At 43.7% G+C, this 13,248-nt stretch overlaps 1 protein-coding gene across 8 annotated transcripts in view; it reads left to right on the top strand.

Moving 5' to 3' along the window:
* Positions 1-13,248, top strand: part of CLIP2 (CAP-Gly domain containing linker protein 2) — a 104,537-nt gene that overhangs the window by 21,650 nt on the left and 69,639 nt on the right. The gene's annotated exons all lie outside the window — the stretch shown is intronic.

The raw sequence follows: 13,248 nt of genomic DNA, 5'->3' as shown, positions 1-13,248 counted from the left end.
GGGTGGGCGTTTGGAGGTAAACGCGCCCGTTGGCTCACAGCAAATGGCTCTGCTTGGGAGCAGCTGGAGAGGCAGCGGCCTGATGCTGGGAAGATGGAGATAAGAGTGGGTGTCAGCATCGGGCGAGTTTTGGTGTTGAAACGAGATGAAAATTTTCTTTTGTCTGTGGGAAGCTGGACTGCTTGCTGGGCTCAGTCTCTTCTCTGCATTTGTGTTCTTTAATGATCCAGTTATCGACGTTAACTACATACTGCAGGATTTGATGGGGGGGTTTTGTCTCTAGCAAGGAGATGTGCTTCTGAGAAGGCCCAGGTGGGCTGGGCTGCTGGCATTCACGTACTGCTCAGGATGCGAATGGCAGGGAAGATCCAGCAGCTCTCTGCCCCTTGCATCTCCTGATACAAAACAGCAAATGGTCTGTTTGGAGAAGCAAGCATCCAGGGATGGAGGCAGAGGCACGCGTTGTTATCTCTGTGGTATCTCGGGAAGTGCTGGGAGACAAAGCACTGTGTCAGCACCGACTGTTATTTGCTGCTCTGTTGAGCATCAGTCTCATAGGCCTGCAAACCTTGTCTCAGAAACTCATCCCGCTGGAATGGATGTCAAGTTTCACCAGCTCGTCGGTTATTGTTGGCTAGAAGTGTTTCCTTGAGGGTGACTTGCAATTTGAGAAGAATTGGTCTCTGTGTGGACAGATATATCCGGGGTGCCAGGCCAGGGTTGTTGGCCTCTGCCCTCCCACCTGCTAGGCAGCGTTCCTCTAGCCAGCAGTGCTCTAAGAGAGCCTCTTTAATCAGCACAGGTCAGTCCTGCCCCATCATTGCTGGGGAGGTGATGCTTTAAAATGTGGTGCCGCTGCCCGCTCTTAAACTTGAGTCTGGGATTGGGCATTTTAAGAAATTACCTGCCTGCTGGTATAGCCTGCCAGAGCTAGGAACGAGAGCGTCTGCCTCAAACAGCTGTGTTCGCATGACAGGTGTCGCTTTGCCTGCCAGAAATCACTGGGAGTACAGGACTTCAAAGGTTCCGCTCTGAGACAAGCCACAAGTTAAAATGTTAGCATCAGCCATTACAGGCGTGTCAGAGAGAAGCTGTGCTGGAGCCAGCCTGTCATCTCAAGAGCACTCGTGTGTGGGGCCTGCCGTCAATTAAGGTAAAACCTGTGTGTTTCTGGAGATGCTCTTAGGTTAAGTATGGACCAGATTATCTTCTGAGGCCAAGGGTGGGTACGTGCTCCTCTGCTGCTTGGCTTTCTGCTGCCACTAGCCTTGGAGGCTGCTGTAATTTACTCCAGCAAGTAGCAGCTGCCAGTGCATTTCCTCTTTTTCCTCACTTGCGCTTTTTCTTTGGCAGAAGAAATGATGAAGGACCCAAAGGGGCTTTTCCAGTGTCAAGGGATGTGGCTATGTAGGGGTATGCGTGACAGTTCTTCCTTTGTGTTACTGGGTGGTTAAAATGGGTAAGGGCACAGATTCCACCTCCTGACTGGGACTGCTGCATTTGTTTTTCAGAATGTCTCCTCTAATCAGGTAACTCAGGGAAATGTATAATTTTGTGTCTGTGTGTGATAATTCTGGTGAGGACAGGAGACAGTCTATAAAGCAAGTTCCATCCCCGAGATACATGGTGTTGTACGACTTTGCAGAGTTTGTACAATGCATGGCAAGGTTTATATACTTTTAAAGGTCTGGGAAAGCCCAGGTACAGGTAGCTAGACCTGAATGTGACCTGTTGCTAACCTATGTTAGACACTGGTATGCACTTATTTAGAGATATTTATAGAAATGTATGTTTTTTTTCAGAAATGCCTTATTTATAAATACCTTGTGACCTGTTTCCCCCTCCATCTCCCAAGGGGTCTGAGCACAAGAATGACCAAGGAAGTTGCAGGCATGGGGCGAGGAAGTATTTTCTTTCTGCTGCTGTAGAGCTGAGTTAAAGATGGGCAATGGTCTCCAGCTGTTGTTCTTTTATTGTTGTTCTTGTGATATTTATGGTAGAATTTCAGGTCTTATTTGCTTGGGAGAGCATTTTGGCTGATAGTACTGGTCTTGTCAGACCCCAGCAAGACTGGGGTTTTGATTTACTGTCAGTTTTCTAAAACAACCGAATTAGGTAAGTTGCTGAATAATGAAGACAAACTGTCCAAGGTCATTCAAGAAGCCCAGGTTAGAGTAAGGAATTGGACTTGGTCTTCCTGAGTCCTACTGTAATCCTGCCTTCTCCATACACCCATCCTTTCCGTCCCACGTGAAAGCTCTCATCTCTGTGGCAGATAGTGACACACACAGCAGTCTGTCAGTGCATTGATGTACAAAGTCTCTTCCTGCAGTACCACCGTGCTCTCATAACATTTCCCCCTGCTCTGCTGTGAGGACTCTGTGTCCTCTGTTTGTCTCTTGTACTTTGTTGAACTGTGATACTAAACAGGACAAAGCAAATTTATTTTCCTCATAGCTGGATTTAATTTCTTGCCGTTACATGATTGTGCAGTAGCTCTTGCTGTAGCTACCAGTGGAAAAATTACTTCATTGCATGTGACTCTGAGTCTGGCACCTTAAACTGATACTTACTGCTATTCCTGCGAAAAAATCCCGAAGAAACCCTGTTTGAAAAAAAACACAACAAAAAAAACCCCCTTCAACCAACCAACCAAAAAACTCAAAACACAAACCCTCAATGTTTCTGCATCAACTTTTTGAAAATCGTTCCCATCCACTGTCATGGTTTTTGTTATCTCCTTCTAAAAGAGTGAAACTGTCCCTATAAAATAGCCATGGTTGTTTCGGATGCAGCGTAAGCAAAGAGAGATGTGGGAAGAAAAAAAACCAAGCATTGCTGTATTTTGTTGTTGCAGTTTAAATTTTTTCTACTTCAGTATGATGGAGTAAAATATGATGCTGACTTGAATTGGCACTGAAATTAGGTGATACTTTCAGTGATTTATTTTTATTGTGCTAGGATTTACCCACCTGGATAGTTGCAGAGAAATGTGGCACAGACTAGCAAAATGCCCTGCTGCGGATTCTGAGCCAGCCATGAAGTACCCATCTCCCCATCCCTGTCTGTGCTGAAGTGCAAAGGGAATCTGAAGTCTGTTTGGTTTATTTTGAGGGTTAATGTTCTGAACTCTGATGTTGACTCCCTTGATAACTCCATTTGTGCCTGGGAAAGCCAAATGAATATTTTTGAAAACTATTTATACTCTGTGTCTATAAAGTAAACACTTCAGAAAGACTTCCCAAGCCCTTTGATGGGTTGGATGTTCAGAGAGATAGTGGTGCTTAATAGAGTTAGGCTGCTATCCATCTCTGCCACTGTTTTTTGAGTAATCTTGGGAAAAATATTTTCCTTCTCTGCATCTATTTCTCGCAGGCACAAAATGGATTTTGCAGTTCTGACCTCCTTTGAGCTCCCTGTATGAAACGCTCTGTGGATGTTTGATATGTGGATCTTGGAAATTTTTAATCACTCTTTGGTGCTTTTTAATTCTTCTCCTGTGCTCGCCCACATGGTTCCTTTAAAAAGATAATGCAAATAAAATTGTGTTGCTTGTGTCAGAGGTCTTGGTCAAAGTTAATCCTATTTTATTTTAGTTAATAACTTGCATTGTGTAGTAAAGACTACATGAGTATTAGTTACACTGGAAGGTGGCAGAAACTTTGAGATCATCCATGTGTTCCAGATTAGGTCTGTCTTCATCTCTGTCATTCAAGACAGAGGTTTGAAGATATCTGGGGTTTTGTTTGTTTGGCTTTTGTTTTTTTTAAAGAATAGTGTGAGCAATGAGGGAGTTTCTACATCCTCTCTGGACAGTCTAGCTCGGTTCAAACTGATGTTGTAGTTAGAACTGCACAGTCTGTGTCTTCCCCTTTTGTTTGTTGTCACTGTCATTTTGTGTATCTACCTGTTACTGTACAAAGGACAAGTACAAAAGAGTTTCACTGACAAAACCAACACAACTTCTTTTGCAGCTTGAACTTCTTTTGCAGCACGTCTTTCAGAGGGGTAGAGGAAGGCTTCCAAACTGAGGCATCAGCTTCTGGCATAGTCAGTAACAAAGGCTTTCTGTGGTTGATCCGTTCTTTTTCTTTCTTTGACGTATTCCTCCCCCCTTTATCTGTTGCATCATGCTCTGAAAACTTCTGTGTCCGCCAATTAGTGCTGGAAACTTTTCAGTGAATCCTGACAAGCGCAAAAAGCAGCTGCCTGTTGAAACACCAGCACTTCCCCATCCCTTGCAAATACTCCCATTCATGACCTGCAAGCACCTCCCCTCGATGCAGGGGCTGTCCTGGCTGGGGAACAAACCTCCCTAGGAAAAGAGGCCTCTCCTGGGAGATGCAGAGAGGCACTTAGGTCATAAGATGTGTTTAATGGGCTTTTTAACTTCGTATTTGGCTGTCATATATTGTGTACTATACTACCTTAGTGGCCCTCTGCATGAAGTCTGTCCTGGTGATTAAAGGCTGCTCCTTAGCTATATTTAGCATATAACTATTTGTTTTATAACCAAGATCCTTCCTATGCAAACTGGAGTAGGTCAGTCTGCAACCTTGAATAAGTGTTGGGTTTTTTCCTCTGGACTTCTGTTTCCCAGCTGGTAAGTTTGGCATGTTTCAGCTGATGACCAATGCACCAGCCATTCCTAATGGATATTTAATGGTGGCTAATATGGCCCAAAAAGGTAGGCTTGTGTGGAATGTGCTGCTCAGGCAGCAGAGGCTGATGTTTTGCCTTACACTAGTCATCTTTTACATGTCTGTTTCTGTAGGCTTTTGCTGGGATCTATGAAGTCGTTTTTTGAACTTGCTAAATCCCTTCTGTAGGAAAACTTCATGCTTATATGTGTCTGTATATTTATATATATTTCTAGTAAATTATACCGGCGATAGCAATTTTTCCTGCAAACTTAGTCTTGATGTCTCTGAAGCATCTTTAAGCACTTTTTCCCTTTTTATCTCTGAATCCCTCCAAAGCACATTGGCTAGACAGTCGGAAGGTATGGGAGCACTTCCAGCACACTGACATGCAAATGTCAAAGTCAAGTGGTGGTTTTGGGTGATCGTATGATTCAAGTTTATATAGTGCTATGATATACTCTGCCTTAGGGTGTCAGCAGCACTGATTGCCATGTTAGAAGAAGTGACAACTTGCTTTTTGTCATCCTTTTTGGATGAAACAGGACTAGTTTGCATTAGAGGCATTGTGCCTGCTCTGCATTGTAATGTAATGCTTGTAACGATTCTGTACTTGCTTGGCTAGATGAGATTATATCTTGATTTCTGTATAAAATCATGATTGTGGTCATGCCTGCATTAGAGGAGAGGTTAACAACACTTGTGGTGTAGAAACAACCTGTTTCTCTAAGAAGTGAAAGAGCAGCTAGGGACGTGTGGTGGCTCTGGCTAGAACATATAGTGCTGCGGTCCTCCAGGAGTACGGTGGGTTGATCCATCTGTCCTGCCTACCTGTGTGCAGGCTGGGTTCCCCCTGGCAGCATCACTCTCATCTCCAGAGATATGTAATGTTAAATCCCATTTTTAACATAGATTCATCTAGCCAGACCTGTTCCTTTTGGCTGCCTGCATCTATACATCAAGCACTGCTATATGTGTGCTTCTCAATGGCATGGTAGTGTATCGATAGAAATGCTGATTAAAACCAGGCTGTGGAGCAGTACAGGTCTTGCAAGGTCTCTGTTGCTGCTGAAGGAGGCTGGGATGGACAGCCGTTCCCAGAGGCGTGCAGCCCAGACTGTGACAGCCTCTCTTCTTCTCGCCAGCCCAACAAGTCCCACTGGAGCATGGACAGCACACTGGGCATATTCAGTCTTCACACCTGCTTTGCAGTCTGTCTGTGTGGGATGGTGTTCTCTTTTTTTTTTTTTTTTTTTTTTTTTTTTCCACCCCTTAGAAACTGTAATCTCCAACCTCCTCCAGTGTAACGTGCTAGGTGGCCATCCTGTGGTGCTGCTGTGGCTTGCTATGTGGCTTAGTGCCTAGAGGCTTTGAGCTAGGATCTCCGTTTCTCTACATACGGTGCAACCCAAGATAAATGACAGCCTCTGGGAGGAAGATTGTGAGGTGTGGGTGAAAGGAATCGTGAGGCAGGAGGGCTAACATAACTATATTGACAGATAGGATCCAATTCAATACAACTTGCCAAAATTATTATGGTTTTGGTCATTGATAGGGATGTAAATTGAATAAGCGACGTGTTCTTTCTTGTACTATAAGGTTTGTAAGCTGTCTAAACTCCTAGCTTTTCATCTTTTTGATGTCTCTGAAGCATCTTTAAGCACTTTTTCCCTTTTTATCTCTGAATCCCTCCAAAGCACATAGGCTAGACAGTCGGAAGGTATGGGAGCACTTCCAGCACACTGACATGGAAATGTCAAAGTCAAGTACCTGTGTACTGGGGTTGCAGGTCGTAAGGTAGGAAATGCCACGATAAACGCATACTGACCGAAAGCAAACTTTCTAGATGACTGGCCTCCCTGTCTCTGCCACTGGTTATGGTGGGAGCTGTGTAGATGTGTTGCTGTCAGCTGAGGTCAGGGGAAATCACAGTATTTGTAGAGAGGCTCAGGAGAAAGCAGCAATTAGTGCATGTAGCCCAGAGGTCAGCTTCTGAAGTGGGAGGCTGAGTGCAGGCTGGTGAATCAGCAGGGAAGAGGAGGTGGGGGATGCTCCAGGGAACAACTGCATCCAGCATTGCACTGCTGCTGCCAGCACAGTGATGGGAAGCAGGGTGCTTGAGCGTGGGGAGAGGGGATGGGGTTTACGCAGTGCCTTGGTGCTCTGGAGAGAGCGTGGGTTTGCTTCTCTCTAGCGTCTTTGGTGATCTGAGATCTTCCAATAGGTACTGGTGGTGTAACCCTCCTGGTCTACCACCCTTCTATTCAAAAGCTGGTACTGTTATCATCCCTTTTGACGTGGCAAGGACATTACTGACCGCTGTGGAAGAAGAAAGCAGCAGTCCTGGCTGTCAGTGCTACATTTCAACTGTGAGATGATGGTCTGTATTTCCTTTTTAGCTCACCTCCTGTTGTTGCTCGTCTTACTCTTAACAGTCAGGGTGTGAAGGTGGGTTAGTTATTCTTTCAATTTTGGGGAACATTTGCTTTGTTTGGAGGAGTAAGATGGTATTAGCTCATACTATTTGGCACAGAGTTTGTCCAAGGCCTGATAAGACATCGCCTGGGATGCAGCGTGTGTTTTGGGTTGCCATGTCTAAAATGAACTGATTTCAAGTGATGGAGGTTCAGTGAAGGTCTTCTGAGATGAACCAGGAAATGATGAGTCTGATATCTCAGGACCTCTCAAAGGAGAGCATTGCTTGTTCAAAATGACGTAGTGAAGGTGGAGAAAGGGCAAAGCTGTCTCATGGGGGCTGGACACAAAGAGAGAGTGTCAGAGTTGTGCAAAGGGCAGAGTAGGTACGTGGGCAGAAAGTTGGATAGAATAAATCTGGATTGGCAACTGGCTGGGGCAATTCCCAGCCAGCGGAGGCTGAAACTAATGCTGCTGAACTCCAGGAACAAAAAAATCTTGTAAGGTGGTTTTATAACTAAGCAGTTATAAAAATAATAATAAAAAAAACCCAAACAACAAAACCCAAGGGGTTTCATCAGATGCAGGGTAGGCTCTTCCTATCTTGCATCCCTGCCTGAAGTTTCAGCAGCTTGTGGAGAGGCAGGGTCAATTGTCCCTTAATGTGACGTTGCATTGGGGTACTTCTGAGGGGTTTTCTGTACCAGCTGTTACACTGACAGTATCAGCGGCCGAGGGCAAGGCTTTGTTCTTGTCCCTGCTATAATGACCAGGTCTCCACTGCATAATGAATTGCAGTAAATGTGTGACTGCATTAGCTTGATGTCTTTTCCTAGTACACTTGAGGGTGTGAGGATATTGGACAGCATTAGTGGGTCACAGTGGTGGCTTCAGTGCCAAGTTCAATGTGACCCAAGGTATTTTGTATTACACCAGAAACGTACTGCATTCCACCCCTATTTTCTTTGCTTTTCACTGTATCATTTGGAAGTTTGAACTGGTACAACTGCGCTATCAGCAGACAGGCTGTCGTAACACTGCACTGAAAATGAAAACAAAATTCCTAGTTTCAAAAAAACTTAAACGTACAAAGAAAGAGAAGAAACTTGCAAGGCCAGTTGTTTTCCATTTTCAGCTCTCTGTTGCTCCAGTCTTTCAGTTACAGTCTACAAACCCACACTGGCCTGCACATTGCAGGTGTAGCCTGTAAAAAGGGGGGAAAAAATCAGGGCAGGAGGGACCTGGGTCCTGGTTTTGTTTCATAATCAAAGTCCAGGGCAGAGGTTAGACTACAGAAGTGCACAAATCAAAATCTTTTACGTTAACCTGAACTCCAGTGAATAACAGATTAAGTGCCAGGCTGAGCTTTAATGCTGCACTAAATCAAGCCATCAAAAGCCAGGAAATTCCTAAAGTTCAGATCCTTCTGCAGTTCTGCACAGGGTGCGTAGCATGGCTGAGTTATTGTATAGCTCACATTCAATTAAAGAAATTTTTTCTCCAATAGTAAAATACCAAACCATTATAATGGAATATGCTTATCATGTATCACAATGCTTCCTGCACTCTGCCTGCTCTCCGCATGTTTCTTTTCCAGATACTGCTTAATGACTAATAACACTTTCTGTGAATAGGAAAATTGGGTTTTGTCAAAGCCCCTTGAGTTGTAGGGAAACCTTTCATGGAACTGAGTGGCCAAATCTGAACTGACCTGGAGGAATATCAGTTCTGAAATCTCTGTGTATATTCTGCTCCCTTCCCATGTGAGCTGTGCAGTTTTGCTGTCATGCCCCTATATATTTCTGTAGGCACAGTGACCCCTGCCCCCAGGGCTTAACTCCAGGGTGCATAAACTTATGTAGATCCAAGACCATACCCAGGATTTCCCCCCACAAATTAGAGATAGTTTTGCTCTGCAATTAGCGCCGAATTGTTGCGATCTACTGTGCCAGTTTTCAGTAGGCATTTTGCCAGCCTGGGGAGCATGAGCTCATCAGCAAGCCCATAATTACTTCCCAGTTTGTATGTGATGACTTCCTTGAATGTCCTTTGGTTTTTTTGCCCCACTTTGCCTCAGGTTTTGCATTGTGGTTTTTAGTTGGAGTGCAGTGGTGTGTTTTTGCACATTCTTCCTTTAATAACCATTGTTTTGTAACCAAATCACAGGCTGATTATCATAGTGGTTAAAGCTAGTTTAAAAAAATGTCTTAAGTTTTTAAATAAAAGACCTCTAGGACCTTTTGCATTCTGTGCTAATCTTTACAAAACCTGAGCGGGAAAGAGGAGCGAACACAGGCTTTTTTAGAGATTAACAACTTTTCAGACATGTATAAGGGAGGCTACATACTAACAACAGAGTTCATGGCTGAAGAACCTGTGTGAATTCTCAGCTGCAAGGGAGAAAAAAACACTGATAACTGACAGAGGATACAGGTTCCCCTGGTTTTCCCTGTGTGTAACCAAGCTAATATACTCCTTCCTTTCATTCCTGTAGTACTCTACCTCCATTCCCTCTATGGGAGGAGGAAAGGTTTTCTTGGGAGAAGAGTCTGACATGAATTAAGAATGAGCATCTCTTATTTCCTCTGTACTTCAATTAAGTGAAAGGATTTAATCCTAATCTGCCACGTGCTTCAGAAATAGATTTCTGATTGCTTGTCGGAAGGAGGAACTAATCGGAGAAGTGAGAAGATGATGGTATGATTACCTTGGTTCGGATGGAACATCTTAAGGAATTAAAAGATAAAATTGCCCTTTCTTCTCAGCATAATCATGGTCTCTGTTAGCAAAGCTGCAGTTTGGCTTTATCAGATCCTGTCTCTATGTTGATTGGATTCATTTCCTGTCCCTTTTGCAGAAGACTGAGCCGCTTGAGCCTGGCCTTTGGATTTTTGATTTCAAGGCAAAATTCTGTTCTTAAACCCCTTGGCTCATCTTTGCAGCATGGCCAGCGTTGTGGGGTCATGAGCCTGGGGCACCACACCTTGACCTGCCCTTGCCTCTGCCATGCCATCAGTTTGGCAGTGATGTTATGCTAGAGTAATGAGTCTAGGAGATGAAGCTTTATTGCCTGAAAATCTCATTTTCCTGGGGTGGGGAAGGTGCAGAAAAGCTGGGAAATATGAAGCGGATGCACCCAAATGCTTAGAAACAAGAGATGAAATAACTTTACGTAACTTAAAATAAAATCAATATCTTTAGGTGAGTAAAGGATTTGTGTAAGGCCTAATAAATGAATACCAGAGTTGGCACTGAAAGCTTTTTGCCTTTATTCTGTCTGCTTATTGTTGAAGTGAGGGCAAAGCTCCTCCAGCAATCAGTGGACCAAATTCTTCTCTAGCAGTTTGTTTCCAGCGAGGTGTCGGGCTTCAGGTATTGTTTTCAGCATTTACAGTGCCTGATGTTGAAGGCTTCTGCAAGCAGTAATGCTGTTTTCACTGGGAAATTTTGCATGGGTAGTGTGCTCTGTACTCTTTCTGAAATACAAAGCCAGAACATGGATAGAGAATTAAGTTCCTGCTTGAACATTTAACTCTCCTGAACATGCATGCAAAGGATGTGTGGAAACCAAAGTGCTGTTGGATCTTCCCCAGCTGTGCATTGTACAGCAGCATGTGGGATTATTTCTCTTTCCTATAGATGATGGGGATTTACCTTGCAGGCGTGAAATGCACTTTCCATTACTCCATATGGAGTCACTGTTATTACGTTGTCGGAGCAGCTGCAGACAGAATTCCTGGTCTTCCCAAGCTGTGTCTTTATTATTAATGCAAGAGTCTTTGTGCAGATTCAGCCACACCACCACGTCTTATGATAGCCCTTGAAATGGCTGAAACTCTGCTTGGAGATGTGCTGCCATAGGGCTGCGTCCCATGTCCTGGTGTTCCTCGTCTTTAGTACGAACATGAGGAAAGCTGGCATAGTGTTTTAAATAATGGCACAAAGAATTACTTGTCAAAAGATTATCTTAGATGGGAGTGGCTAAAAACAGGAAGACTTCTATTGTGTAAACCTTTCCCTATCCAAATAGTTGTCTTTGACTCATGCAAATAATCAATGACTTCAAGATAATTTAAAAGGAAAAAAAAAGTGTTTTAGTGCTTCCCTGCATTGTCTTTGTTTATCATTAACCTTCTGTACAACATAACCTCAATTTCCTCAGTCTGATAACTAGATGCTGTTCTTTACCTTTTTGTAATTGGCCCTTGCCCTGAAAAGGTGTGCGCATGACTGACTGCAAACTTAAAATTTTATTTCTTGCATGTGGATTTCCAAATTCAGAAAATTAGAAACCTAAATTTTGGTTCTCACTTTTTTGTCTACATGTTTAATTTTAAGAAATAAGGAGCTAATTCTTCCCAAAATATTGCAGGTACCCAACTGTTACAGTAATGTTCAGATACAGGTGATCTAAATTCCAATTGGGTCTGCATTCAGAATGAAATCCCTGTGCCTTGCCTCAGGTTTCATGTTGGGTAAACACTTCTTATGTCTAGATCCATCCAGAAGGAACCACCAGGCGCAGGACGGGATTCAGGCTGACTCAATCTGGTATCTGGAAACCTGTTCCTGTGTCTTGCAGTTGTTTTGCTCAATATGTTGAGGTGAACAGATCCTTTGATGGGTGTGTACCCATGAAGGCTTTCTTCTGGGGGAGTGTGTTGAATCTTTGAGCCTGCTTTGTTATGTCCTTCTTGAATGGGGTGGTATTCCACGTGGCAAGCCAGTACTCATGTGCCTTGTCGAGGGCAGGAGGGATGGATGATGCAAAGAACCTTGTGGCTAAGCTATATTGCCAAGACTGACAAAGGCTTTTGCTTCCAACCCTTGTGTTATTATTCCTCTACCACATTTGAGAAATAATTGAAGTCTAAGCACCTCCCAATTGTTTTTCTGTTTTACTGTGTGCTGTTCTGATGCCTGGCCAGCATTGTGGATACTTGTATGTCCATATCCATGTGTTGCTCCTGGTAAAAGATATGTTTTGGATGTATATCTGTACTTGGTTGAGAACTGTTCCCTTTTTTGATTCTGAGCCTGGGTGACTCAGATCCAGCTGTCCTCTTTTCTGATGGAAAAATGGAGAACAGAATATTTTGGCCATTTGAAGCAGGCTTTCATATTGTGCATTCCTGGGATGCTTTTCTTGATTGTGGGAACAGACAGAACCATTCATCCCAGTATGAAAAGATTGCAGGAAGAATCTAGCAGAGACCTAGAAAATCCTTTTAATCTGTGTCATCTTAGAAAAGGAAGAAAAACAAAATAAAGCAGAGCTGGTGGCCCCAGAGTATCCACAGGGGCATATGTTGGGTTTTTCTTTTACTGTGTCTCTGGAGAAAGTCACATCTCCATGAAGTTATATGGGAAGGCAAAGGTTACAGCCTGTGCAGGTAATATAGGGAATAGGAAAGAGAAAATGTGTCATGTGTTTCTTAGGCCACATGCATCATCATATTTGCCTGTGTTCAGCATCTACTACTGGAAATGGAGAGATTTTGTTGGGGTTTTTTTTTTTTTTTCATTCCAGAAAGGCTCTGTTAATAGAGCCTGTTGGGATGCTGAAGGTACAATGCAGGAGCTCAGAGCAGGTTGTTATCTCTAATGGAGCAGGGCAGAGCCCTGTGGAGATACTGGCCTATGTCCCAGGGCAAGGCTATTTGTGCAGCACAAAAGATGCATCACTTGGTTGGGAGCTGACATGGGACTTGGATGGTTCAGAGCAGCACTGCTCTGAGTGGTGAAGATGACCTAATGGTGTAATTTGGAAGAGTTCCATGCTTGGCATTCAGAGCTTCCTAAAAATCTGCTCACATTTTGGTGTTGAAATAGGGGAGAAACTAGTGACAGAGAAGGAAGATCTATCCTTAGCAGCAGGCATAGACTTCTTTAAAAATGTTCCAGATGTATGTTTGTTTGGTTTTTTGTTTTGTTTTGTTGTTTTTTTTAATGTATTTATTTCTAACAAGCTGCATTTATAGTAAAATTGACTTAAGTTCATCCTCATTTACCTGTGTGGTAATGAGTGTGCAGGTATACACTAAGGCACTTGTCCCTGTTACCTGGCTTTAGTCAGTCTGCAGCTTGTGGAGATGGGAATGACCCTTCAGATAGGTGAGTTCCCCCCCATTTTCTGCGACCTGCTATGCAGCGAGCGTAGCTGGAGAGGGAGTATCTGACTGATGCAGGGTAG

This window comes from Falco naumanni, chromosome 1 (genome assembly GCF_017639655.2).
Source record: "Falco naumanni isolate bFalNau1 chromosome 1, bFalNau1.pat, whole genome shotgun sequence".
Lineage (NCBI taxonomy): Eukaryota > Metazoa > Chordata > Aves > Falconiformes > Falconidae > Falco > Falco naumanni.
The sequence above is the reverse complement of the archived record's forward strand: the minus strand, read 5'-3'. Positions and strand labels throughout refer to the sequence as shown.